Genomic DNA, 8,905 nt, shown 5'->3' with positions numbered 1-8,905 from the left:
CAAGTTGATACAAATCCTCCAGGAAGAGGGAAATGCTTGAGAAAATGCCTTCATGAGGTTGGTCGGTAATTAGGGGAGTAAGCAGGTCTGTGTGGCATTTTCTTGATAATGATTGATGTGGGAGGGGCCAACCCACGTTTGGAGGTGCCATTACTCCAAATCCAGGAGTGCTCCTGGATTGTACAAAAAAGCAGAATTCCTCTGTGGCTTTATTTCCCCCCTTCAGTTCCTGCCTTCAAAGTTTCTGCCTTGCTTGAGCTTCAGTGATGGATTGTGATCAGGGTATGTGAGTCAAAAACAAACAAACAAACAAACAAACAAACAAACAAACAAAAACTTTTCCTCCCTAGGTTGCTTTTTTTTTAAATTTTTATTTATCTAATGTATATTACAGATGGTTGTGAGCCACCACGTGGTTGCTGGGATTTGAACTCAGAACCTCTGGAGGAGCAATCAGTGCTCTTAACCACTGAGCCATCTCTCCAGCCCCCCAGGTTGCTTTTGTTCATGGTCTTTGTCTCAATGATAGGAACTAAACTACCAGCCATGTGGTGGCAGTGTCCGCCTTGTATCCCAGCACACATGTGAATCGCACAATGTTTTCTTCACTTACCATTTTAGCTGTGAGACCCTGAAAAGGCTCGACAATAAAATATGCAAGTAACAGGGACTAGAGAGATGGTTTAGCAGTGTTAAGCACTTGTTGCTCTTCCAGAGGACTCAGGTTCGATTCCCCAGCCCCCATGGTGTGGTCTACAATCATCCATAACTCCAGGTCCAGATGATTTAACACCTTTATTCTTACTTTCATGCATGCATGTAAGTGCATAAACATAAGAGCAGGCAAAACGCTGACAGACATAAAACTAGATTTTTTTTTTTTTTAAATCTTGCATGAACTTGAGGGGATGACTGAGAGGGAAAGGAAACAGAACTGTTCCCCAACAGGCAGGCCAGGGTGTGTCTAACTGTACCTGCTGTTTTTACTGGGTCCCTGCTTTATTTTCTGTGGTTCTCTCTGGTGTGCAATCCTGGGAGAATGAGCGCTCCTACGTGCTGGGAATGAGAGCAGAACCAAGCACAGAGCGTGTGTCCAAAGATACACGCTTTTGGGATCTACTCTGCAGCTTCATTTGCAACACCAAGATAAAACTAAATGCCAGGGACAGCGACACGCTTATAGGACTAGCAAGTAGCTATACAATGGAATTCTATGCCAGCCGATATAGAGCAGACCTAAATGTACTGAGGTGGGAAAACCCTAAGACATATTAAGTAAAAGCCAGGGAAATCCTGACTGCAGAGAAAAGTAAGGGGACCTTTAGGGACGGGAGAGGAAAGATATATCTGCATACATGTGTACGTGTGGATTTGCTTGAAGGATACGCGAGGAGCATAGAAAGTAGAAGTGGATGTTTGGTGGGGAGAGCATGAAGGCTGACTTCCTTTTAACTATGCACTACTTTTTTTTTTTTTTTCTTTTTTCTTTTTTTTTTTCCGGAGCTGGGGACCGAACCCAGGGCCTTGCGCTTGCTAGGCAAGCGCTCTACCACTGAGCTAAATCCCCAGCCCCTATGCACTACTTCTTGTTTGCTCTTCTCCTCACAGTCCTGGGTCACAGCCCTTGATGGGTGAGCTACATCTCCAGTGCTTTTTATTCTGAGGAGGCCAGGCTGGCCCCATGACAGGCTTCAAATTGGCAGTTTAGGTGACAAGGCCTAAGAACTGGGCAAGTCCAGGCAAGCCCAGGCAAGTCAGTTACTAGAAAAAAAAAAATACAAAACAAAACAAAACCCAGGCTTCAGGTAGGTAGTCAGAGACTGCCCTGCCACCAGAAGCTGCCCAGCCACCTGGCTGAGGCAAGGACATGGGGCCAGCAGCAGTTTCCAGACCTCCCCAGCAACAGTTTCCAGCCCCCATGCCCTGGTAATGAAATGTCCTTAGAGGGAGTTTGATAAAGGTCACCTACCCCGAGTCCCCTAATGTGCTTTAAATCAGGCCCTCGAGCTCGCTTGGTTGTCTCTCTATCTTGGTAGTGGGAGACCCCAGCATGCTGGACTTCTTTGCGTTTACATACTGTTTGAGTCCAGGCTATCATTCTTTGGTGAACCATGGATCCTTTCGATTCTCTTTTGAGACAGGGGTCTTGCTAAGTTACCCAAGCTGACCTCAAACTTTCATCCTCCTGCCTCAGTTTTTGGATAGGTGGGGTTACAGACGTTTACCACCATGGCCAGCTCCACCTTAATCTTAAATTTCTTTTTAAAAATTGTATGTATGTTGGTGTTTCACTTGTATGTATGTCTTGCACTCTACATGTGTGTATTGTTCATGGAGACCAGAAGAGGGCATTGGGTCCCCTGGAACTGGAGTTATAGAAGGTTGTAGGGCTGCCATGTGAGTGTTGGGATTCAAACCAGGGTCCTCAGCCAGTGTTCTTAACCAGGGAAACATATCTAGGTCTCCAGCTCCACCTTTTAAATATTAAATTATGCATGTAGATTTTGCATTCAAAGGTCTTATCTAAATGTTGAAGAATGTTGAGTCATGAGAGTTGTAAAGAAAAACAAGTGAATTCTTGGCAGAGGAGCTCACAACATTTGAGCATTGACCATGAAGTGCTGACTTACCTGTTCAAGATATAGGAAGGTACCTGCACAGGACCTAGGATCCTCCAAGGTCATGTGAGAAATTCTGTTCTGTTACATTTGGGTTTCCTCTGGGAAGACACACAAGTAGAGTAATGTGGCCTGACTGTTGGAATAAACCGTGAACAAACTCTTCCAGACCCTGACCTGTGAGTTTTCCACTTCCCTAAGGCTTGCTGAAATCCTCTGTCCCTATGTTGAAACTCCAGCCCCTACCCTTCACTGCCATTGCCAGACGCAGGTACCCTCTATCACCTGCATCCCGATATTGGGCAGGACAGTTTCTAAAGATAAAACAGCCTTGTTTGGACAAACACCTGCAGAGGGAGAAACTGAAGGCAGGCGCATAGCCCCAGCAATGTGCAGTTAACTCTCCTCACCTCCCATATGAGCTCCAAGTATCCCCTTCCTGCAGAAGGGTATCTGTCCCTTGCTATTTTGAAATAAACAGTCTTACCTGCTCAGGTCAGGGGTCTCCTTCTGCCTTCTGTCTTTCTACGCTGCCTCAGATATCTAACACCAATGGCTAGCTTCTAGACCATGGAGAAGCCTGGTCTCTAGTATTTCTTTGGAAGCTGAATCTCCAGTGGCAGACACAGGTGCAGGTGTAGGCATAGATGCAGGTGTAGGCACAGGTGTAGGCCCAGGAGTAAACACAGGTGTAGGAACAGATGCAGGCACAGGTGCAGATGCAGGAAGGAGAGGGCGGGGGTTGGGGATTTGGCTCAGTGGTAGACCTAGGAAGCGCAAGGTCCTGGGTTCGATCCCCAGCCCTGAAAAAAAAAAAAAAAAAAAAAGGAAGGAGAGGGCATGGGAGCAACCTGGCTCACTGAATAAATGGTAGAGTGAAGCCTTCTTCCCATGACCTTGGCAGGTCTACCTGGCCCAGTAAATACCAATTCTGGAACACCACTGTTACAATTATCTTAATTGGTCATCTTAACCTTTGAAATATTTACAAGAATTCAGGAAACAAGCCTTGCTTTCTCAGTGGTAAGGACAAAGGGTAAGCTTCAAAAAAGTTCTTTTCCCATTCTTCCTTTCTTTTTGCACTTTAAGGCCAGATGTTGCCATGTGTTTCGCACTGTAACTGTCAGTTCTGCCTTCACCTCTCCAGTGCTCGTATGTATCGCCACGTCTGCTCTGGAGGGGACTTTTTTTCCTAAATCAGAGCTTTTTAAAAGATATTTTTTATTAATGCTCAAATGGCCTCTTATTTACCACATTGTGTATTTGGAACCTGTGTGAATATTAAAGGATAAAAAGAGGATTCTGGTGCCATAACCATAGTACAGCAAAACAAAATGAAAAGCCTGTGTCGTTTCATATCAGAAGTCTGAGCATGCTAATACCAATATATTAAAACTGTGGGTTGGGTGTGGTGACATCAGTCTGTAACTGGGTTGGAAGAGAATTTGTCTCAAGAGAAACAAACTAGAAATATAGGCCTGGTAAGTAGCTTAGTGATGGAGTGCTTACTTAGCCCTCATGGAGTCCAGATTCTGAGTACTGCAGAAACCAGGCAGGATGGCAAATGCCTGTTATTCTTGCTCTCTGGAGGTGGAGGTGGAAGAATTTTAAAAGATTCCAGTCGTTCTTTGATACATAGACTTAGACGCTATTTTAATAATACAAGCAACAGCTCTTGTTCCTTGAAATGCAAAAACAAAACAAAACAAACCCCTCATAACAAAACCAAACAAACAAAAAACAACAACAACGAGAATTTCATATATTACAATGTGAAGAAAAGACATCGAGACCTCTTCGGTGAGGTGCAAGAGGCTGCATATCCAAAAAGTCCTTCGTGCTCCGACTTAACTTTTTTCTTTTTTTACTCCCTTCCTCGTTCCTCCCTAAACCAGGGTCTCGGTAGGTGGCTGGGCTGGCTTGGAACTTGATCTGCAGACCAGGCTGGCCTCAAACTCACAGAACTACTGTCTCTGCCTCCCCAGTGCTTTGTGGGGTTCTCTCCTCCCCTCCCCTCCCCTCCCCTCCCCTCCCCTCCCCTCTTTTCTCTTGTCTTCTTCCTCCCTCACTCCCTCCCTCCTTCCCTCCCTCCCTGTGCTTGGACGGTTTTTAACTGTATTTATTTGTGAACCTCATGCCTGGAGCCCGGGGCAGCCAGAAAAGGAGGTGAATAGTTAGGAGTTGCCAGGGGAATTCTGGAAATCTGGAACCCAGGACCTCTGGAAGAGGAGCTTCACTCATCTCTCGACCCCCCACTACTCCCTACCCCTTTCCCTTGATCCCTTCCCCGTCACCCCCTTTCCGCCGCCGTAACCTTTTATATACTGTACACAAAGACCACAGGGAGATCCGCTGAGTAGGGGCTGGCCGTTCACTCCCTCTACAAACGTCCGCTGAAGCCAGGGCAAGCTCAGGCTCTTGTTGATGAGGAGGGGAACCTATGGTTACCCAAAGCTCGGGTAGCCAGCCACAGGCATTTGCCGGCCCGCAGGCTGGGGCGGCTGTGAGCTTAGCAGTCCTTAGCGGTCTAGAGGCTTCTGAGGGAGCTGGGAACACAGGTGACCTTGGTGGACCGGAGCAGAGGCCGCGCGGGGTTGCCACTCTTGGAAGCAACTCGCGGCGGAGGTCGTAGGGATGCTAGGGAGAGCCCACCTTCCTCAATCCACTACACAGTCCTTTCTGCGCCGCCCCTTCCGCCCTCTTGAGTTTGAATTTAGGGAGGGGAAGGAGTGGGAGAAAGGGAAACTTGTGGCTGGCGGCGTCTTGCAAATAGTGCCATGTTGTAGGTGGGGGACCGATTCCAGGCTTGGAGTGGCCGCGCATATCCTCTGCAAAATCTGTTTGAAACTTTAAAAAACGCATTCAAAAGATCAGACTGTATCTTGGTGGCTATTTAGGCACAAGACACAAGAGAGCGCCAGAGAGTCTCTCAAGAAGATGCGTCAGCTCTAGGGCGGGCGTTGGGTAGTTTCTAATAGGGCGTTTCCGGAGCTGGAGCTGCGGGTGCGACAGCTAGCAGTTTCTTTTAATTCATCCTCACTACCCCAGCAGTCACTCCGAGGACTTTGCACATTTCTCCAACACTTTTACACCCTGAGACCCCCTTAAGACCACGTGACCCTTGGAACCCGCAAAGAGCATAGATGGAGAAACGAGAAAAGTTACTTCTTCAGATAGCTTCAGAGTTTGGTCCCAGTGCCTGGGAGGAGTGGACATCAGAATTCTGGGTGAGACTCAGGCGGCCACATTTATGATGGGAGAGTAATCGGAACATCCAAGGAGCCCTGGAGTGGGGACAAGGGCTGCACTGAGAGAACTCTTGCTTTACCAGACAGCTACTAGCACCTCGCTTCTCTCTGTGCCCCAAATGTCAAAATTAAAGGATGAGGAGATTTGTTTTTACAGTCGGATCGGGTGGGTGACAGTGATTCCAGCAGAGATCGCGGGAGACCTTGCCTCGAAAGACCCCCAAACAGTAGAATACACACAACAAACCTTACTATCGTAACATGTTATTAGCGTATAGTTGTACAAAGTAATGAGTTACATGTGACTTTTCATACACGTACCACGGGTCATATCTACTCTGCTAAGTTTCATGTTCTCCCTACCAAAGGCCACCTTCCTTTTTTCCCATCGTCCCTTTCTCTTTTAATGTCTGAATTAAAATTTAATTATTTATGGGTATGGGTGTTTTGCCTGCATGTATGCCTGTACACCTGTACAGGAGAAGGCTAGAAGAGGGACTTGGATCCCCAAAACTGGAGTTAAAGATAGCTGTGAGCTGCTATGTGGGTGCTGGAAATCAAACCAGGGTCCCCTGGAAGAGCAGTCAGTGCTCCTAACCATCGGGCCATCTCTCCAGCCTGTCTTTGAAATTTTTAACCTAGAACCTAGATTCCAAATATGGAAGAGAGTATGCAAGTTTTGTGTTTCCGAGTTTAGAATGGACTCTCCACTTCTACCCACTTTTCTACTCCTTTATGGCTGAATAGAACTCCATTGTGTGTTGGGGTTGGGGATTTAGCTCAGTGGTAGTGCGCTTACCTAGCAAGCGCAAGGCCCTGGGTTCGGTCCCCAGCTCCGGAAAAAAAAAAAAAAGAAAGAAAGAAGAACTCCATTGTGTGTATTTTAAAAGCCGCGTATGCATATATCTATGGGGTGGACGTGGCGTTGCTCTGTAGTCCAAAATAGCCTGAAACTCACCGTGTAGCTCAGGCTTAAACTTGTAGGAATCCTTCCTCTGCCTACCAAATAGAGCCAGCACATCTGGCTTATATTCATGATACGCACGCACGCACGCAAGCATGCGCATCCTAACTCTTGAAAAGCATTCTGTCCATGTGCTAGAGATAGAACCCGGGGATCCGCACATGCTAAGCATGTGTTCTACCACTGAGTCACGTCAGCAAAAACTATTTGTACTGGTTGATTATGTGTGTCAACGTGATACAAGCTAGAATTATCAGCGAGAAAGGCACTTCAGTTGAGGGAATGCCTCCTTAAGGACCAGCCTTAAGGCATTTTCTCAATCAGTGATCTGTGGGGGAGGGCCCAGCCCATGGTGGGTGGGGCCATCCCTGGGCTGGTGGTCCTGTCCTGGGTTCTATAAGAAAGCAGGCTGAGCAAGCAATACGAAGCAAGCCAGTAAGCAGCAGCCCTCCATGGCTTCTGCATCAGCTCCTGCCTCCAGGTTCCAGCCCTGCTTGAGTTCCTGTCCTGACTCACTCCAGCGAGACTATGATCTAGAAGCCCGAGCTAAATAAATTCTTTCCTCTTCAACTGGCTTTCTTTCTGACCATGGTGTATCTTGTTGAAGCAATTAGAAATCCTAACAGCTGTTGTTGTGATTTTGTAGTGGTGCTTTTACCTTATACTTCAAGCAGCAATAGAAAGCAGGGGTTTCTCTGGACTACCTCAGGCTACAGAGCGTCCAGGAGGTGGCTGAGGTGGCTGGGGAGTGGTACTGAGGACACACACACACACACACACACACACACACACACACACACACACACGGGGCGGGGGGCGGGGGGGCGGGACGACAAAACAACAAAAACCACATCTCTTTACTTCAAAGGAATAAGAAATAACTTATTTGAGCCAAATGTGACTGACCAACCACTGGGAACCATGAGGCTAGGTTATTAGCCCAGGTTCCATGGTCCCACGTGGAAATAGTTCATGAAGTTTTATAGGAACAGAACAAATGATGCCATCATCCAAGCAACTAAAAAAAATGCCTTTTGGGACACATCAGAGACACTGTTATTGACGGGTGGGGGAAGTTCTCTGGGCCACAGAGGCTATCTGATATTTTTAGCCTTTGGGTCGGTGGAAGCTAATGGCAGGCTGAGTTAATAGATTCTAAAACATCTTCATCTATTAGTCACAGAATGTTAGTTCCAGTCCAGAGGAAGGCAAAGAGCAACTAATTAGGGGCTAAAACTAGTCCATGGAAAGGTAATTAAGCTTTGGACTTGCAACATTCCCACCTCTTTACACAGCTGCAGTGTTACTCAGTAGGCCAATCTTGCAGACAAAGATGTTCCCCCGGGAGTTCTCATCCACAGAGGGAAAGCCGGTTTGTGTCAGAGACTGTAGTTGGTACTCAGTTGACCCGTCATCATGTCCGGTGCACTTGGAACTGTCTTTTCTTTCTGTTGCTGTAACAAAACACCATGACCAAGGCAACTTACTTCCCGTGGATCAGCGGCAATGCCCAGTACTGAGGAAGGCAGTGATAGGGCAAAAGTTGCTTACTTTCGGTAATATTTACCTTTCTTAACTCTTGGCTACTTTGTAGCCCAAAAGTCACAGACTTCTAGTGATTAACACCTGCTGTTAGCAGCAGGGGATTAAGAAAAGGAGTTAATTACTCCGAGGGCGTCTCACTGAGCTGATCAGTTAAAAAGGCGCAGAGCTTGTTAACTCTTTGTGAGCCGGAGGAAAAAGGAAAAGGCAGTCAGGCAGGCAGGAAAAAAAAAAAAAACTCACTCTGGATGAAGTAGAAAATAAGGCTTGACTCCACCTTTATTTCTGTTCTCAGTATTTACACTTTCTCTAAAAAAAATTACCTCACACAACTCTCAGGTAGAAGTGTTACAACAGGATAATTGGTTACATGATTTTCTAAATACTTTTACATTCTCAAATGTTCATAGTAAGCTTAAGGCAATAATTCCTGTCATAGATTGATAAGGTTTAAAGAGTTACAACAGGATTGTTTACATGTCTTTCCATTAAGACCAGTATGCCAGCCCTCATAAGTTTATTATAAGTTTAAA

At 46.4% G+C, this 8,905-nt stretch overlaps 1 protein-coding gene; it reads right to left on the bottom strand.

The window, feature by feature from the left end:
• The window catches only part of Erich1 (glutamate-rich 1), a gene marked incomplete at its 5' end in the record, with an annotated part of 52,793,804 nt that overhangs the window by 10,748,080 nt on the left and 42,036,819 nt on the right, over positions 1 to 8,905 (bottom strand).

Source organism: Rattus norvegicus, chromosome 16, assembly GCF_021556685.1.
Source record: "Rattus norvegicus strain SHRSP/BbbUtx chromosome 16, alternate assembly SHRSP_T2T, whole genome shotgun sequence".
Lineage (NCBI taxonomy): Eukaryota > Metazoa > Chordata > Mammalia > Rodentia > Muridae > Rattus > Rattus norvegicus.
This window is presented reverse-complemented; position numbering and strand designations above follow the sequence as displayed.